We start from the raw sequence: 16,036 nt of genomic DNA on the forward strand, positions 1-16,036 counted from the left end.
GCCACTCCGGAGCTGGCAGAAGGATGCAGACTGTGGAAGAACGAAGTAGGCGCCAGGGACTTGGACTGGGAGTGGCAGAGGCTTGGCTCTGGCTCCTGATTGGGGTCGAGGCCAAGGCCTGGTGGGGGGCGTCATCATAGACATTGAGGGGTGCTGTAGCCTGGGCTGTGGGCATATGGGGGCAGGCTGGGTGAGGGAGCTGACCACAGCTTCCAACCGGCCAGTTAGTCCATAGCATTTATCGACCTGTCTACTGTGTGCAAAGCACTGTACTAAGTGCTTGGGAGAGTACACCAAAAGCAAATGTCAGGTCTGCCCTCAGGAAGTTTACAATCTAATGGGAGCCAACAGAGGAAGAGGTTCTTATTTCCAGTGCCAGCACCCCTCTCCCCATCAAAGTAACCCTGGAACAGAATCATTTTACATTTCTATACACATGCATCATGGAGTCCATGAGCCCACAAGTCCAAATACCCCAAAAATATGTCCTGTGGCAATTCCTGTCATGGGGATGTTACTTCCCCAGTCTTCAGAGAGCAAATTGAAGCCTAAAAAGGTTAAGTGACATGCCCTTGGACCCACAGCCTAGAACTCAGAGCCTCTGAAAGCCAGGCCTGTTTTCAGTCCAGCTCTCTTTCCACTAAACTATGCTGCCTCCCAGTGCCTGGTGCCATTGAATCTACTCCTGGAAGTCAGTCTATCAGATCAATCATCAGTCAGTCAATTGTATTTGAGGGCTTACTGTGTGCACAGCACTGTACTAAACACTTGGGAGAGTACAATATAAACATATGACAGGCACATTCCTTGCCCATTAGGAGCTTACAGGAAAGATTGCGGTAGGAAAGATTAAAGCTGGATATTAGGAAGAACTTCCTGACCATCAGATGAGAATCTCTAGGCTACATTTCCAGGAAAAACTGAAGAGGATCCTTCTCTGCTTGAGATCATTTGGATAGTGGGATATCTACCTGGAGGCAGGGGATTAGACAAGATTACTTTTCCAGTGACCTCTTCAGCCATGGATCTCTCTGATTTCTGAGGGGCTATGGACTGGAATGCTTAAGCTCTTGCCTAAGGCTCTTATTGATTCCAGTAGTAAGAAAATAATTTAGTATATGAGCACCAACATTGTTTTAGGCACCAAGCCCAAAGCAGGGAAGGAGGCAGGACTCAAGTGCTCACCCTTTTTTCCTCCAAGGGAATAGACTGGCCTACGTTTATGGGTGGAAGGGACCCCAAACTGAGAGCCAACATTATCCTTGACTCATCTCTCTCATTCAACCCAGCGAGGCCTGGTGGATAGAGGTCAGGCCTGGGAGTCAAAAGGACCTGAGTTCTAATTCTGGCTCCACCACTTGTCTACTGTTTGACCTTGAGAAAGTCACTTCACTTCTCTGTGCTTCAGTTCCCTCATCCATAAAATGGGGATAAGACTGTGAGGATTATCTGTCTATAGAAACATTCTGGACATGTCACCCCCCCGGCCCTCCTCAAAAATCTCTAGTAGTTTCCTATCAACCTCCTTATTAAGCAAAAATTCTTCACTATTGGCTTCAAAGCTCTCCTTCACCTTGCCCTTTCTTACCTCATCTTCCTTCTCTCCTTCTACATCCCAGCCTGCATGCTCTGCTCCTCTGCCACTAGCCTTTTCACTCTGCCTCCATCTCACCTTTCCCGCCACCGACCCCTGGCCCATGTCCTACCTCTAGTCTGGAATGCCCTCCTTCCTCAAATCTGCCAAACAACCACACTTCCCCCCTTCAAAGCCCTACTTAAGGCTCACCTCCTCCAAGAGGCCTTCCCAGACTAAGCCCCTTTTCTCCCCCTTTCCACCCCTTCCCATCACCCTGACTCACTCCTCTTGCTCTACCCATCCACCCCCAAAGCACTTGTGTGTATATATATATATATATATATATATATATATATATATGTATGCATCTATAATTCTATTTATTTATATTATTGTCCATTTACTTGTTCTGATGAGTATATATCTATAATTCTGTTTATTTATATTGATGCCTGTTTACTTGTTTTGATGTCTGCCTCCCCCCTTCTAGACTGTAAGCCCGGTGTGGGAAGGGATAGTCTCTCATTATTGCTGAATTGTACTTTCCAAGCATGTAGTACAGTGCTCTGAACACAGTAAGCACTCAATAAATACGATTGAATGAATGAATGAATGAATGTGGGACAGGGAGTGTGTCCGACCTGATTAACTTGTATTGAAAAACAGCATGGCTTAGTGGAAAGAGCACAGGCTTGGGAGTCAGAGGACGTGAGTTCTAATCCCAGCTCCGCCACTTGTCTGCTGTGTGACCTTGGGCAAGTCATTTCACTTCTCTGGACCTCAGTTACCTCATCTGTAAAATGTGGAATAAAACTGTGAGCCCCAAGTGGGACAACCTGATTACCTTGTATCTCCCCCAGTGCTTAGAACAGTGCTTGGCATATAGTAAGTGTTTAACAAATACCAAAATTATTATTATTATCAGTAGTAGTAAGCACTTAGCAAATATTATTATTATTATCTACCACAGCACTTGGAACAGTGCCTGGCACATAGTAAGCTCTTAACAAATACCATAAAAAAACCCAAATATGAAGTGTCACCAAATCTTGTCCATCATACCTTCACTAGATCTCTAGAATCTGCCCCTTCCTCTCCACCCAACCTGTATCACACTGATCCAAGCACTTACATATCTCTCCTCGGCTACTGCATCAGTCTCCTTGTTGACCTCCCCTCTCCAGATCCATACTCCACTCTGCTGCCCAGATCACTTTTCAGGAAAAAAAAAAATTATTCCAAATCTCAGCTTTCCTCAAAAATCCTCCTATGGTTGCCCATCCACCTTTCCATCGAATGGAAACTACTTACCATCAGCTTAGAAGCACTCGATCAGCTCTCCCCGTCCTCCCTAAACTTGCTGATTTCCCACTATGACCTAACCTGCACTCTTCGCTCCCCTAATGCCAGTCTACTCTCTGTATCTTGATCTCATCTGTCTCAATGCTGACTTGCCCACATCCTCCCACTCACTCATTAAATTGTATGTATTGAGCCCTTACTGTGTGCAAAGCACTGTACTAAGCGTTTACTACCTAGCCAACAGACCACCAATCTCTCCACCTTCAAACCCTACTAAAATCACACATCCTGCAAGAGGCATTCCCAGACTAAGCCCATACTTTTTGTTTTATAGTATTTCTTAAGCATTTACTAAGTTCCAGGCACTGCACAACACTGGGATATTCATTCAATCATATTTATTGAGCACTTACTGTGTGCAGAGCACTGTACTAAGCGCTTGGGATGTACAAGACAAGACAATAGATACAAGACAATCAGGTTGGACACAATCTATGTCCCACATGAGCCTCATAGCTTTAACCCCCATTTTATTCATTCAGTCAATGGGCTCACGGCTTCTAGACTGTGAGCCTGTTGTTGGGTAGGCACCATCACTATATGTTGCTGACTTGTACTTCCCAAGCACTTAGTACAATGCTCTGCACAAAGTAAATGCTCAATAAATGCAATTGAATAAATTAATATTTATTGAGCACTTACTGTGTGCAGAGCACTGTACCAAGAGCTTGGGAAAGTACAATACAACAATAAACAGACACATTCCCTGCTCCCTGGATTAGGTCACTGAGGCACAGAGAAGTGAAATGACTTGCCCAAGATCACAATACAAACAAGTGGCAGAGCTGGGATTAGAACCCATGTCCTCTGATTCCCAGGCCTGTAAACCTTCTACTTGATCATGCTGCTTACCTTAATTTTCTCAGCTTTCCTTAGTTCTCCATAGTCTTCTATGTACTTGGGCCTGTTTCCCTTAAGCACTTTAATATTCACCCCCTGCAACCCCACAACACTTGTAATCATCAATCCGTAACTCATATTAATGTCCATCTCCCCCTCTAACCTGTAAACTCATTGTCTGCAAGAATTATTATACTTATACTTTTGTACTGTGCTCTCCTAAGTACTTAGTACAGTGTTCTGCCCACAGTAACCATTCAATAAATACCATTGACGTTAAGTGACTTGCCCGAGGTCACTTAGCTGGCAAGTGGAGGAGGCAGAATTGGAACCCAGATTCATTCATTGATTCATTCAATCGTATTTATTGAGCACTTACTGTGTGCAGAACACTGTACTAAGCGCTTGAGAAGTACAAGTCGGCAACATATAGAGACGGTCCCTACCCAGATCTCCCAACTCCCAGGCCTGGGCTTTTGCCACTAAGCTGTGCTCAACCCCACAACCTTGAAATGTTCATTTCACACTCCCCTCGCCCTGCCTCCTGCCCAAAATCTTTCCTAGCAGGGCCTAACTACAATCAATCAGTCAACCAGTCAATAATTATTGAGTGCTTACTGTGTGCACAGCATTGCATACAGTTTAAGAGAGTGCAATAGAGGTACTAGACAATGTTCCCTACCCTCAAGAAGCTCATGTAATAACAATAATAATCATGGTATTTGTTAAGAACTTATTATGTGCCAGGCACTGTACTAAGCACTGGGGTGGATACAAGCAAATTGTATTGGACACAGTCCCTGCCCCAAAAGGGGCTCACAATCTTAATCCCCATTTTACAGATGAGGGAGCGGAGGCCCATAGAAGTTAAGTGACCTGCCCAAGATCACACAGCAGACAAGAGAGGGAGCTGGGATTAGAACCCAGGTCCTTCTGACTCCCAGGCATAGGCTCTCTCCACTAGAGAGAGCTACTTCTCTAGCTGGGGAAACAGACACTGAAATAATTTACATTGTAGGAGAAAGGAGAAGTGTTTATATTTATATACACATATAGTGCTTAAATAGCAGGATGCGTAAGTTGATATGTGCAGAAAGGAAGCAGTATAGTTTAATGGAAAGACTTACTATGTGCAGAGCACTGTATAAGCACTTGGGAGAGTACAATACAACAGAGTTGGTAGACACATTCCCTGCCCACCAGGAGCTGACAGTCCAGAGGGGGTGATCCACCCCTGAAATGATCTACTCCAGGGGACTGGAGAGTAGATTTTTGACAAGAGGAGATAGAAGAGAAGAAAATGGACTCCAGGATCAATTCAAAGCCCCATTTAGACTGAAGCAAAACTGTGGCGAATACAGAGGACAGAGTGGGGAAGAAATATACACCTTCTCCAAACTGCTATAGACTACGGCTGCCCAGATCAGTAAAGACGTCAGGGAGCTGACACTAGCCTCATCTTCCCTCAGAATTTAGGGTATATAATGGTGCTTTCAGGAATTCTAAAAAAGAACCAAACAGTTGGAAGATTTTTGGCTTTTTGGCTTCAGCCCCACAGCACTTTTGTACATATCCATGATTCATTTACATATATATCAATGTCTGTCTCCCCCTCTAGACTTTAAGTTTGTTGTGGACAGGGAAAGGGCCTACTAACTCTATTGCAATGTACTCTCTCGAGAGCTTAGTACAGTGTTCTACACACAGTAAGTGCTCAATAAATGCCATTAATTGATAGATTCATTAATATTAATTTATATATTTAGTTGTTCATCATATTCAAAGAAGCAGCATAGCACAGTGGAAAAAGCATGAGCCTGGGAGTCAGAGGACCTGAGTTCTAATTGTGGCTCTGCCAATAGCATGCTGTGTGACCTTGGACAAGTCACTTAAGTTCTCTGTGCCTCAGTTCTCCTGTTCTCCCTCCTCCTTAGACTGTGGGCCCTATGGGGACAGGGACTGTGTTCAACCAAATTAACTCATATCTACCCCAGCACTTAGAACAGTATTTGACATATAGTAATCATTTAATAATTACCATAAAAAAGACATTACTGATTGTGAAGTTAATCTCTGGGTGTATGTGTGTCTGAAAAGACCAACATGGAACCCACAGTCTTGGCCACATTGGACATACACAAAAAATTGTCCCTTAATAATAATAATGGCATTTGTTAAGCTCTTACTATATGCAAAACACTGTTCTAAGCGCTGGGGGGGATACACGGTGATCAAGTTGTCCCACGTGGGGTTCACAGTCTTAATCCCCATTTTACAGATGAGGTAACTGAGGCTCAGAGAAGTTAAGTGACTTGCCCAAGGTCACACAGCAGACATGTGGCAGAGTCAGGATTCGAACCCATGACCTCTGACTCCAAAGCCTGTGCTCTTTCCACTGAACCACGCTGCTTCTCTTCTTGTTTAATGTGTGTAATGCCATTTCCCTGAAATAGGAAAGGATATAGTAGGGTTTTCTGGTGGTGTTACCTGACTTATCCCCGAGCAGGTAGGGGGTGAAGGGGGTGAGGGTGTGCCTGACTCTGGGCCAGGCTGAACCCCCAGGACCTGGGGGAATCTGCTTCCTCTCAAACAGAAAGCCCAGGCGGCTAAACCCCATCACCCCTGGCATATGAACAAATCCACCATTCTGCCTGACCCAGGTGAGGCTGAGACTGGCCCCAAGCACCCCTCCCCCTAATAATAATAATAATAATGATGATGGCATTTATTAAGCGCTTACTATGTGCAAAGCACTGTTCTAAGCCCCCTACAGTCTGGTCGCTCTTCCTGCTCCAGTCCAGCACTGGTCATCCCTGGGGCTGGAGGTGGGGGGGGGCTCAGAGCCCAGCCAGGAGCGGGGACCACTGTTTGGTCAGCTGTTCCTCATACCAATGCTGCTGGCTGGCGGCCCGCCGGGCCCCGACCCTCCTCTGCCCCCGGGATCCCTCTGCCAGAGGGGCAGCAGGCTGGCTGGCCGGGCACACAGGTGGCCTTCAAAGGCCTCAGTCTGAGTGTAGAAGGCACCAGACCTCCGGCGGAGGCACTGCTGGAAATCGAGTAAAATAAGTCAACCTAGTGAAACTCATTTCGAACTTTCCGGCTGGCAGAGAATCTCCTCCCTGCTTGGCTCCTGCAACCCCTCCAGATGACTTTTGGTTCAACTTCCTCCCACGAGTTCAGAGCCTTTGTTGTTGACCACAATTGTCCTGGATTCATCCCTTAAGATGACCAGGAAAGTCTCATCGGCGGGCAAATGAGCCCGGGAGCTGTGGACTAGACCAAAGAGGCTTCCTTCATTCTAGATCATAAACTCCTTGAGGCCAGAGACTGGAGCTTATATTTTTATGGTATTTCTTAAGCGCTTACTATGTCAGGCACTGTACTAAGCACTGGGGTAGATACAAGATAATCCAGTTGGACACAGTCCCTGTTCCACATAGGGCTCACTGCCTTATTTTTTCAATGCTATTTGCTAAACAGTTACTAAGAGTGAGTTAATACTGAACTAAGCATTAAGGTAGATACAAGTTAATTCAGTCATTCATTCAATCACATTTATTGAGCACTTACTGTGTGCAGAGCACCATGCAAAGTGCTTGGGAGAGTACACTAAAACAATGAACAGTGATATTACCTGCCCACGACGGGCTAACAGTCTAGAGTAGGGAAGAGAGACATAAATAAATTTACCAGGTTGGACACAGTCCCTGTCCCAAATAGGGCTCACAGTCTTAATCCCCATTTTACAGATGAGGTAACTGAGGCCTAGAGAAGTGAAACGACTTTCCCAAGGTCACACAGCAGCAGACAAATGGGAGAGCTAGGAGTAGAAGCTGGGTCCTCTGATTTCCAGCCCTATGCTCCTTTCACTAAGCCACTAGACTGCTTCCCAGTCTTCTACTTTTATCATTTGCTCCTTTCTGTTTCTTATGGTATTTGTTATGCACTTACCATGTGCCAGGTACTGTTCTAAGCGCTGGGAGAGATACAAGCTAATCAGGTTGGACATAATCCATAACCCACATGGGGCTCATATTCCTAATCCCTGTTTTACGGATGAGGTAACTGAGACACAGAGAAGTTAAATTTCTTGTTTGACACTGTGTTCTGTCCCTCTAGGTGCTCAAAACATATGGATGATGTTGATGAAAGATTGATCCCTCCCTTCTACCTAATCAATCAATCAGTGGAATTTATTGAGGGCTTACTGTGTGCAAAGCACTGTCCCATTCTTCCCATCCCCCAGCTTTCCTTGGGGGTTACGATTCAGCCACAGGCAGCTCAGGCAGTAGTTCTGGGTTCTTGGCCCTGGGGAAAAAAAGTGTCCGAACAATCGATCAGTGGTATTTACAGTGTGCCTATGTGGGTAGAACCCTATACTAGGCACTTGGGAGAGCACAATAGATTTAGTGGAAGCAGTGTGGCTTAGTGGATAGAGCATGGGTCTGGGAATCAGAAGGACCTGGGTTCTGATCCTGACTCTGCCACATGTCTGCTGTGTGACCTTGGGAAAGTCATTTCAATTCTCTGTGCTTCATCTTTAAAAAATGGGCATAAGAATGTGAGCCCCAAGTGGGACAGAGACCCTGTCCAACCTGATTAACTTGTATCTACCCCAGTGCTTAGAACAGAGCTTGGTACATAGTAAGTGCTTAATAATTACCATAATTATTATTAGACATAATCCCTGCCCTCAAGGATCTTTTCTAATGTAGCAGGGAAGACTAAAATAGCTTTCAGATAGCAGGAAGAAGGTAAAGGGGATACGTTTGTGAGTAGGTGTTTACGTCACAAGGTGCGTGGGGGTGAGTTCATTAGTGATATGGCAGGTTTTGCGTATACAAGGGCTTAGGTGGCACGGAAGAGGGATGAAGTGACTGAAGAGAGACCAGGGAGCCAGCGAGGTGGGGAAGGACAGGGCCTGCAATGCCAAGTCCATGTTTGCGTGAAAGCTGAGGGGCTGGCGTATGGACCAGAGGCTGTAGCTTCTAGGGTTTCGGACGTATAATGTTCAAACCGTCTGAAAGCGTCAGGCTCCGAGCTGCTCAGTTTATCTGTGATACTGCGACAATGACCGTGATGTAGGATTCCTGCTTCTGCTCTTAGGTTACAAAGACTATAAATAGAGCCAACATTTCACCAAAATCCCTTTATCCTTTAGGCCCCAAGTGCAAACATATGTGTCCTTTGACTAAAACCTCGCTTGATCCTTAGATAGAAGATTCCCCCGATGAAATTAGAAAAGTTCTTCTTTTCTTCCCTGGGTCCCCGGGACCAAGGAGGGTGAGCAGAAGGGGAAGACTGGCTCCTCAGCCCGGCGCCGAGTCCCTGTCCTCCTCGAGCCCTGGCTGTGACATATGGCCCAGAGGAGGCTGGGGGCAGGTGTTTGTCCTGACACCTAGGTCCCTCTCCTGAGGGCAGGGTTCCCTGCCTACCTTGAGAAGCAGAGTGGCCTAGTGGATAGAGCACAAACATGGGAGTCAGAAGGACCTGGATTCTAATCCCCGCTCTGTCACTCATCTGCTGTGTGACCTTGGGCAAGTCGCTTAACTTCTCTGGACCTCAGTTACCTCATCTGTAAAATGGGAATTAAGAAGTTGACCCTTATATGGGACAGGGACTGCGTCCAACCTGATTACACTGTATCTAGCCCAGCTCCTAGTACAGTGCCTGGCACGTAGTAAGTGCTTAACAAATTCCATTATTCTTATTATTATTATCTTGCAAGGGTGGAAATGGAAACGGGAGAGCAGGAACCCCTTCCAGGACCTGCAAATCTTTCATGAGCAACAGAGTCATTTAACCCAACAGAGCCAGTGCTCCCTCCCAGAGGGGCTCGGCCACATGCCTCCTGCGTATTATTGAGCTAGTCACTTAACCTCTCTGGGCCTCAGTTTCCTCAACTACAAAATGGGGATAATGTACCTGCTCTCCCTCCGTCTTTGGTTGTGAGTTTCATCTATCAGTCAAGGTACTTATTGAATGCCTATTGTGTGCAGAGCACTGAACCAGGACTGTGTCCGATCTGACAACCTTGTTTCTACCTCAGTGGTTAGCACTGGGCTTTAGCCCAGAGAAAGTACTAAATAAATACCACCCTCTTTAAGAATTGTGATATTTGTTAAGCACTTGCAATGTGCCAAGTGCTGTACGGAGAGGCAGTGTGGCTCAGTGTAAAGAGCACGGGCTTTGGAGTCAGAGGTCATGGGTTCAAATCCCAGCTCTGCCAACTGTCAGCTGTGTGACTTTGGGCTAGTTACTTAACTTCTGTGAGCCTCAGTTCCCTCATCTGTAAAATGGGGATTAAAACTGTAAGCCCCCCATGGGACAACCTGATCACCTTGTAACCTCTCCAGCGCTTGGAACAGTGCTTTACACATAGTAAGTGCTCAACAAACACCATCATTATTATTATTATTATTACTGAACAGTGGGGATAGATAGTGGTTAATGAGGTAGGGCAGATTCCCTGGCCCACATGACACTTACAGTCTAAATTGGAAGGAAAACAGGTATTGAATCCCCAGTGTGTAGATGAAAACAGTGAGGCACAGAGAAGTGAAATGACTTCCCCAAGGTCACTCAGCGGGAAAGTGGCGGAGTCAGGATTAGAACCTAGGTCCTCTGACACTCAGGTTCGTGCTCTTTCCATCAAGCTGTAGCGTCACACACCCCCAGCCTATTCTGGACCCCACAAAGGAATTACTCTGCTCTAGGTGCTGGAGAAGGGGCAGAGGAAGAACAAGATTTGGTCTTTACCCTCAAATAACTTGCGGCCTAATGGGAAAGACCAGACAGACACAGATTATCTAAACAATTAGGCCTGAGGCTCGGGTGCCAGGCACAGAGCATGACAGATTCTGTCCAAAAAAGTACAAACCCCAGAGGCAAACACATAATTCTTGCCCCTGCTTCCTCTTGTGGCTATGACTGGCAACAGTCAGAGATGCAGCGTGGCCTAGTGGCTAGAACATGGGCCTAAACGTCAGAAGGACTTGGGTTCAAATCCCGGCTCCACCGCTTGTCAGCTGTGTGACTTTGGGCAAGTCACTTAGCTTCTCTGTGCCTCAGTTATGTCATCTGTAAAATGGGGATTAAGACAGTGAGCGCTTTGTGGGACAGGGACTGTGTCCAACCTGATAAGCTTGCATCTACCCCAGTGCTTGGTACAGTGCCTGGTGCATAGTAAGCGCTTAACAAATACCATAAATATAAAGGACCATGCCTGTATTCTAATCCTGGCACTGCCACTTGCCTGCTGTGGGAGACTTTGGGCAAGTCATGTAAATTATTCTTGCCTCTATTTCCTCATCTATAAAATGGGGATTTAATACCTACTCTCCCTCCCCCTTACACTGTGAGCCCCTTGTAGGACAGGAACTGTGTACAATCTGATTATCCCATAACTACCCTCAGGTTTAGCACAGTGCTTGGCACATAGTAAGTACTCAACAAATAACATTATTCTTATTATCATCATTGTTATTAGACAAACAATTTTTGTCCACCAGTCAGTCAATGGTATTTATTGAGCATTTACTGTGTGCACAGCACTATACTAAGCACTTGGGAGAGTACATTATAACAATAAACAGACACATTCCCTGCCCACAACGAGTTTACAGTCTAGAGATGGAGATAGACATTAGTAGAAATAAATGTTATTTAGGTAGACATAAGTGCTGTCGGGCCTCTTAGGAATGACTCTGGACCCTTCTTCCAGGCTCCACTGCTCTCTCTCCCTCTCCCTAACCAGATCCATCCCTTAAACATGCAATCCCAGTCAATGGCGGATTATCCGGAAAGGGGCAGGGATCGCCCGCCGACTTGGCCGCCTTAAGTAAGGGCACAAGTGGCAGGGGCATTCCAGATCGGTGACAGATAGCCGGGCGCGCCCCATGATGGAAGCGTGGTGTCCCCCTCCAGGATCCGGGATGAATGGTGAAATACAAGGCATATTTGTCTGGAGCCTCCCCCGGGACGCTGCCCCGAAGGCCGCTCTCTGCCATCCGTGCATCATTGTTGTCGGGGGCATTTACTGCCCTTCCTCTAAACTTCTGAGACTGTAACTTCATCCCGCTTCTTTATGCCAAGTATCCGCCTGCAGCAGCTGGTCGCAAAGCTGGTTAATCTCTCAGAGTGCTCTACTTAAAATCCATGACTCACAAGCAGCCCAAAGAGAAGGGGTGCGGGATGCCTTGAAAACATTTAGCTCTAAGACCAGCAGAGGGTCAGCTGTCCCCCAGAACTTCTCGGGTTTCCCAGAACACACTCCAAGACTGTCTTTTTCTCGCATATTGTTCCCTGCAGTAGAAGACTGTTACTCCACTGAAACTGAGAAGGGGTGTGTGGGGTGGCCCCCGGGAGGGGAGGGGAGGGACGAGGCTGGAAATGCCTGAGAGGTTTGGCTGTTTCTCCTGGCCTCTGAAGGGGTCAGAGGTCGGGGGTCCCAGCTGTAACCCAGGATGGGCAGTGCCACGTGCCGAGGGCAGAAGGAGGGGGTTTTCCGGTTTGGCTTTGCTGGACAATCCCCCTGGTCAGCAAGTCCTGATCCACCCCTGCCGTTGGCAGGGGGCCGGAATGGTCAGGATTGGGAATGACTCCTGGCAACTGACTTGGGGTGGTCAGAAGGAGCGCCCCTCTCTAGATCCGAATTTCACTTACTACATGCCAAGCACCATACTAAGCACTGGTGCGGATATAAGCAAATCAGGTTGTACCACGTGGGGCTCAAAGTCTCAATCCCCATTTTACAGTTGAGGTAACTGAGGCACAGAGAAGTGAAGTGACTTGCCCAAGATCATACAGCAGACAAGTGGTGGAGCTGGGATTAGAACCCATGACATTCTAACTCCCAGGCCTGTGCTCTATCCTCTAGGCCAGGCTGCAGCAATGTGGCCTAGTGGAAAGAGCCCAGACCTGGGAATCAGAGGATCTAATTCTAATCCTGGCTCTGCCACATCCGTATTGCATGACCCTGGGCAAGTCACTTAACTTCTCTAAACTTCTGCTTCTCTGAAGCAGCGTGGCTCAGTGGAAAGCAGATGGGCTTGGGAGTTTGCGGTCATGAGTTCTAATCCCAGCTCCACCGCTTGTCTGCTGTGTGACTTTGGGCAAGTCGCTTAACTTCTCTGTGCCTCAGTTACCTTATCTGTAAAATGGGGATTAAAACTGTGAGCCCCATGTGGGACAACCTGATCACCCCAGTATCACCCTAGTGCTTAGAACAGTGCTTTGCACATAGTAAGTGCTTAACAAATACTATCATTATTATTATTATTATTTTCTGTTCCTTCATTCTCTCATCTGCAAAATGAAGATTCAATACCTGTTCTCCCTTCTACTTAGACTGCCTGCCCCATGTGGGACCTGATTATCTTGTATCTGCCCCAGCACTTAGTAAAGTGCTTAGTACACAGTAAGTGCTTAACAAATACCATCATTATTAACTATTAATTGGCTTTGAACTACATTGCAGGATCTTTGAAGCTAGGGATTGTGACTTCAAGCACTATTGTTCTCTCCTGAGCATTTAGTTCAGTGCTCCGCACATGGTAGGTGCTCAAGAAATACAATTGATTGATTAGCTAGGGTGGCACCAATGCAGGTGAGTGGGTCAGAGAAGCAGTGTGGCTCAGTGGAAAGAGCCCGGGCTTGGGAGTCACAGGTCATGGGTTCAAATCCCGGCTCCACCGCTTGTAAGCTGTGTGACTTTGGGCAAGTCACTTCACTTCTCTGTGCTTCAGTTACCTCATCTGTAAAATGGGGATTAAGATTGTGAGCCCCACATGAGACAACCTGATCACCTTGTATCCTCCCCAGCATTTAGAACAGTGCTTTGACATAGTATGTGCTTAACAAATACCAAAATTATTAATTATTAATTACATACAGTAATGCAGAGATGGAAATAAGAGAGTTGTCAAAAGAAATCAGGCAGCCGGGCTAAGGGAAATTAGGCAGCAGGCCCGAAGTTCTCTGCTTTTCCCCTGTGCTAAGTTTCTGTGGGTCATGGTTGGTGGTAACTCTGAGTGAATCTGTGAACTTTCTAGCCTCTAAGTGCTGACTTGTGCTCATCTTCAGTACTTCTGTCTCTAAATTTATTCGACTGGAAATTCAATTCTTTATTTTGATTACTCTGTGAACACTCATCTATCTGTCTCCCCCATTAGAGTGTAAGATTCTTGTGGGCAGGGAATGTGTCTCTTGCTTGTTTTGTCTGAAGCATTTTGTCTTGTCTTACGCCACCGAGTCGTTTCCGTCCCATAGCGATACCATGGACACATCTCTCCCAGAACTCCCCGCTTTCCATCTGCAATTGTTCTGGTAGTGTATCCATAGAGTTTTCTTGGAAAAAATCCGGAAGTGGTTTATGATTGCCACCTTCCGCACAGTAACCTAGAGTCTCTGCCCTCGACTCTCACCCATGCCATTGCTGCCAGGTATGGGTGAGTTTTGACTTGTAGCAGATTGCCTTCTATTCGCTAGCCACTGCCCAAGCTAGGAACGGAATGGGTAAGCCTCTGCTTGACTCTCCCTCTGTAGCCGAAACTGTTGGAGTACTGGAAACTCTCCAGGTGCAACCCTGAGAGGGGCTGAAGCATTTAGTATAATAATAATAAAAGTAATAATTACTTTTATTATTATTATGGCACTTGTTAAATGCTTACCATGTGCCAAGCACTGTTTTAAGTGCTGGAGTAGATACAAGGTAGTCAGGTTGGACACAGTTCCTGTCCTACATAGGACTCACACTCTTAATCCCCTTTTAACAGATGAGGTAACTGAGGCCCAGAGAAGCAAAGTGACTTGCCCAAGGTCACACAGCAGACATGTGGAAGAGCTGGGATTAGAACTCATGACCTTCTGATTCCCAGGCCCATGCTCTGTCCACTAAGCCATGCTGCTTCTCCACATATAGTGCATTGGGTCTAGGGGGTCCTCAGTAAATGCTATTACTACTATTTCTGCTGTAAGAGAGGCTGATACTTGCTGAGCCCAGTATCCCTGGAGAAGACCGACAGGGCTGGGGACCACAGGAGAGTAGGAGAAGCAGCATGGTGTAGTGGATACAGCACAGGTGTGGGAGTGAGGAGTCATTGGTTTTAATCCCAGCTCCAGCACTTGGCTGCTGGGTGGCTTTGGGTAAGTCGCTTCACTTCTCTGTGCCTCAATTACCTCATCGGTAAAATGGGGATTAAGACTGTGAGCCCCATGTGGGACAGGGATGGTGTCCAACCTGATTTATTTGTATTTACCCCAGTGCTTAAAACAGTGCCTGATACATAATAAGTGCTTAATAAATACCACAATTATTATTATTACTATTATAATTAGCCAGACTGAACAGAACCAGGGAAAATTCCGCAGCCAAAGAAAATTTGAGGGGTAGAGGATTTTTAAACTGTACAGCAAGTATAATGTGAATGAAAATGAACATATAAAAAAGCACCATGGGTTGTCAAATATGAGATTTTAAAAAACAACGTTTAAAAAGACATTTAAAAATATATTTAACTGTACATCTGTCAGTCTTTCATTTTTTCATTCAACAGTTTAGCATGACTATTATATGCATTCATTCAGTTTTTTTGAATGCTTACTGTGTGTAATAAGTGCTTGGAAGAGAGAAAAAAATATATATATATATACAGCACTAGGCACCTGAAAAAGTATAATAAAAGTACAATATATGACCCCTGTCCACAGGGCTCTTGTAATCTAGTGGAGGAGCTTACAGTCTTATAGTTGTATTCAAAGATGATGGTATGCATAGGTAAGATCTCACTAGGACAAATTAGGGAGTCCCTGCAGTCTGATGCATGTTGGGAAGGATGAAGAACCCACAATCAATCAATCAATCAATCATATTTATTGAGTCCTTACTGTGTGCAGAGGACTGTACTAAGTGATTGGGAGAGTACAATATAACGATATAGCAGAGTTGGTGGACACATTCCCTCTCGATAATGAGCTTACAGTCTAGAGGGGAAGACAGATGTTAATATAAATAAATAAATGACAGATATATACATAAGTACTGTGGGGCTGGTGTGGGGTGGGGGCAGTGAATAAAGGGAGTAAATCAGGGTGATGCAGAAGGGAGTGGGAGAAGAGGAAATGAGGGTTTAAGAAAGACCTCTTGGAAGAAGATGTGCCTTCAATAGGGCTTTGAAGGTAGGGGGAGTAATTGTCTCTCGGATATGAAGAGAGAAAGAGCATTCTAGGCCAGAGGTAGGTTGGTGGTGAAATAGATGA

General features: G+C 45.9%; 1 non-coding gene across 1 annotated transcript; it reads right to left on the reverse strand.

Moving 5' to 3' along the window:
• Positions 1-14,236: 14,236 nt before the first annotated feature.
• Positions 14,237-14,373, reverse strand: LOC119944362. The gene has a single exon (XR_005455848.1). It is a non-coding gene; the product is annotated as a small nucleolar RNA SNORA7 (small nucleolar RNA).
• Between the last annotated feature and the right edge of the window lie 1,663 nt (positions 14,374-16,036).

The sequence above is a fragment of the Tachyglossus aculeatus genome, chromosome 22 (assembly GCF_015852505.1).
Source record: "Tachyglossus aculeatus isolate mTacAcu1 chromosome 22, mTacAcu1.pri, whole genome shotgun sequence".
Lineage (NCBI taxonomy): Eukaryota > Metazoa > Chordata > Mammalia > Monotremata > Tachyglossidae > Tachyglossus > Tachyglossus aculeatus.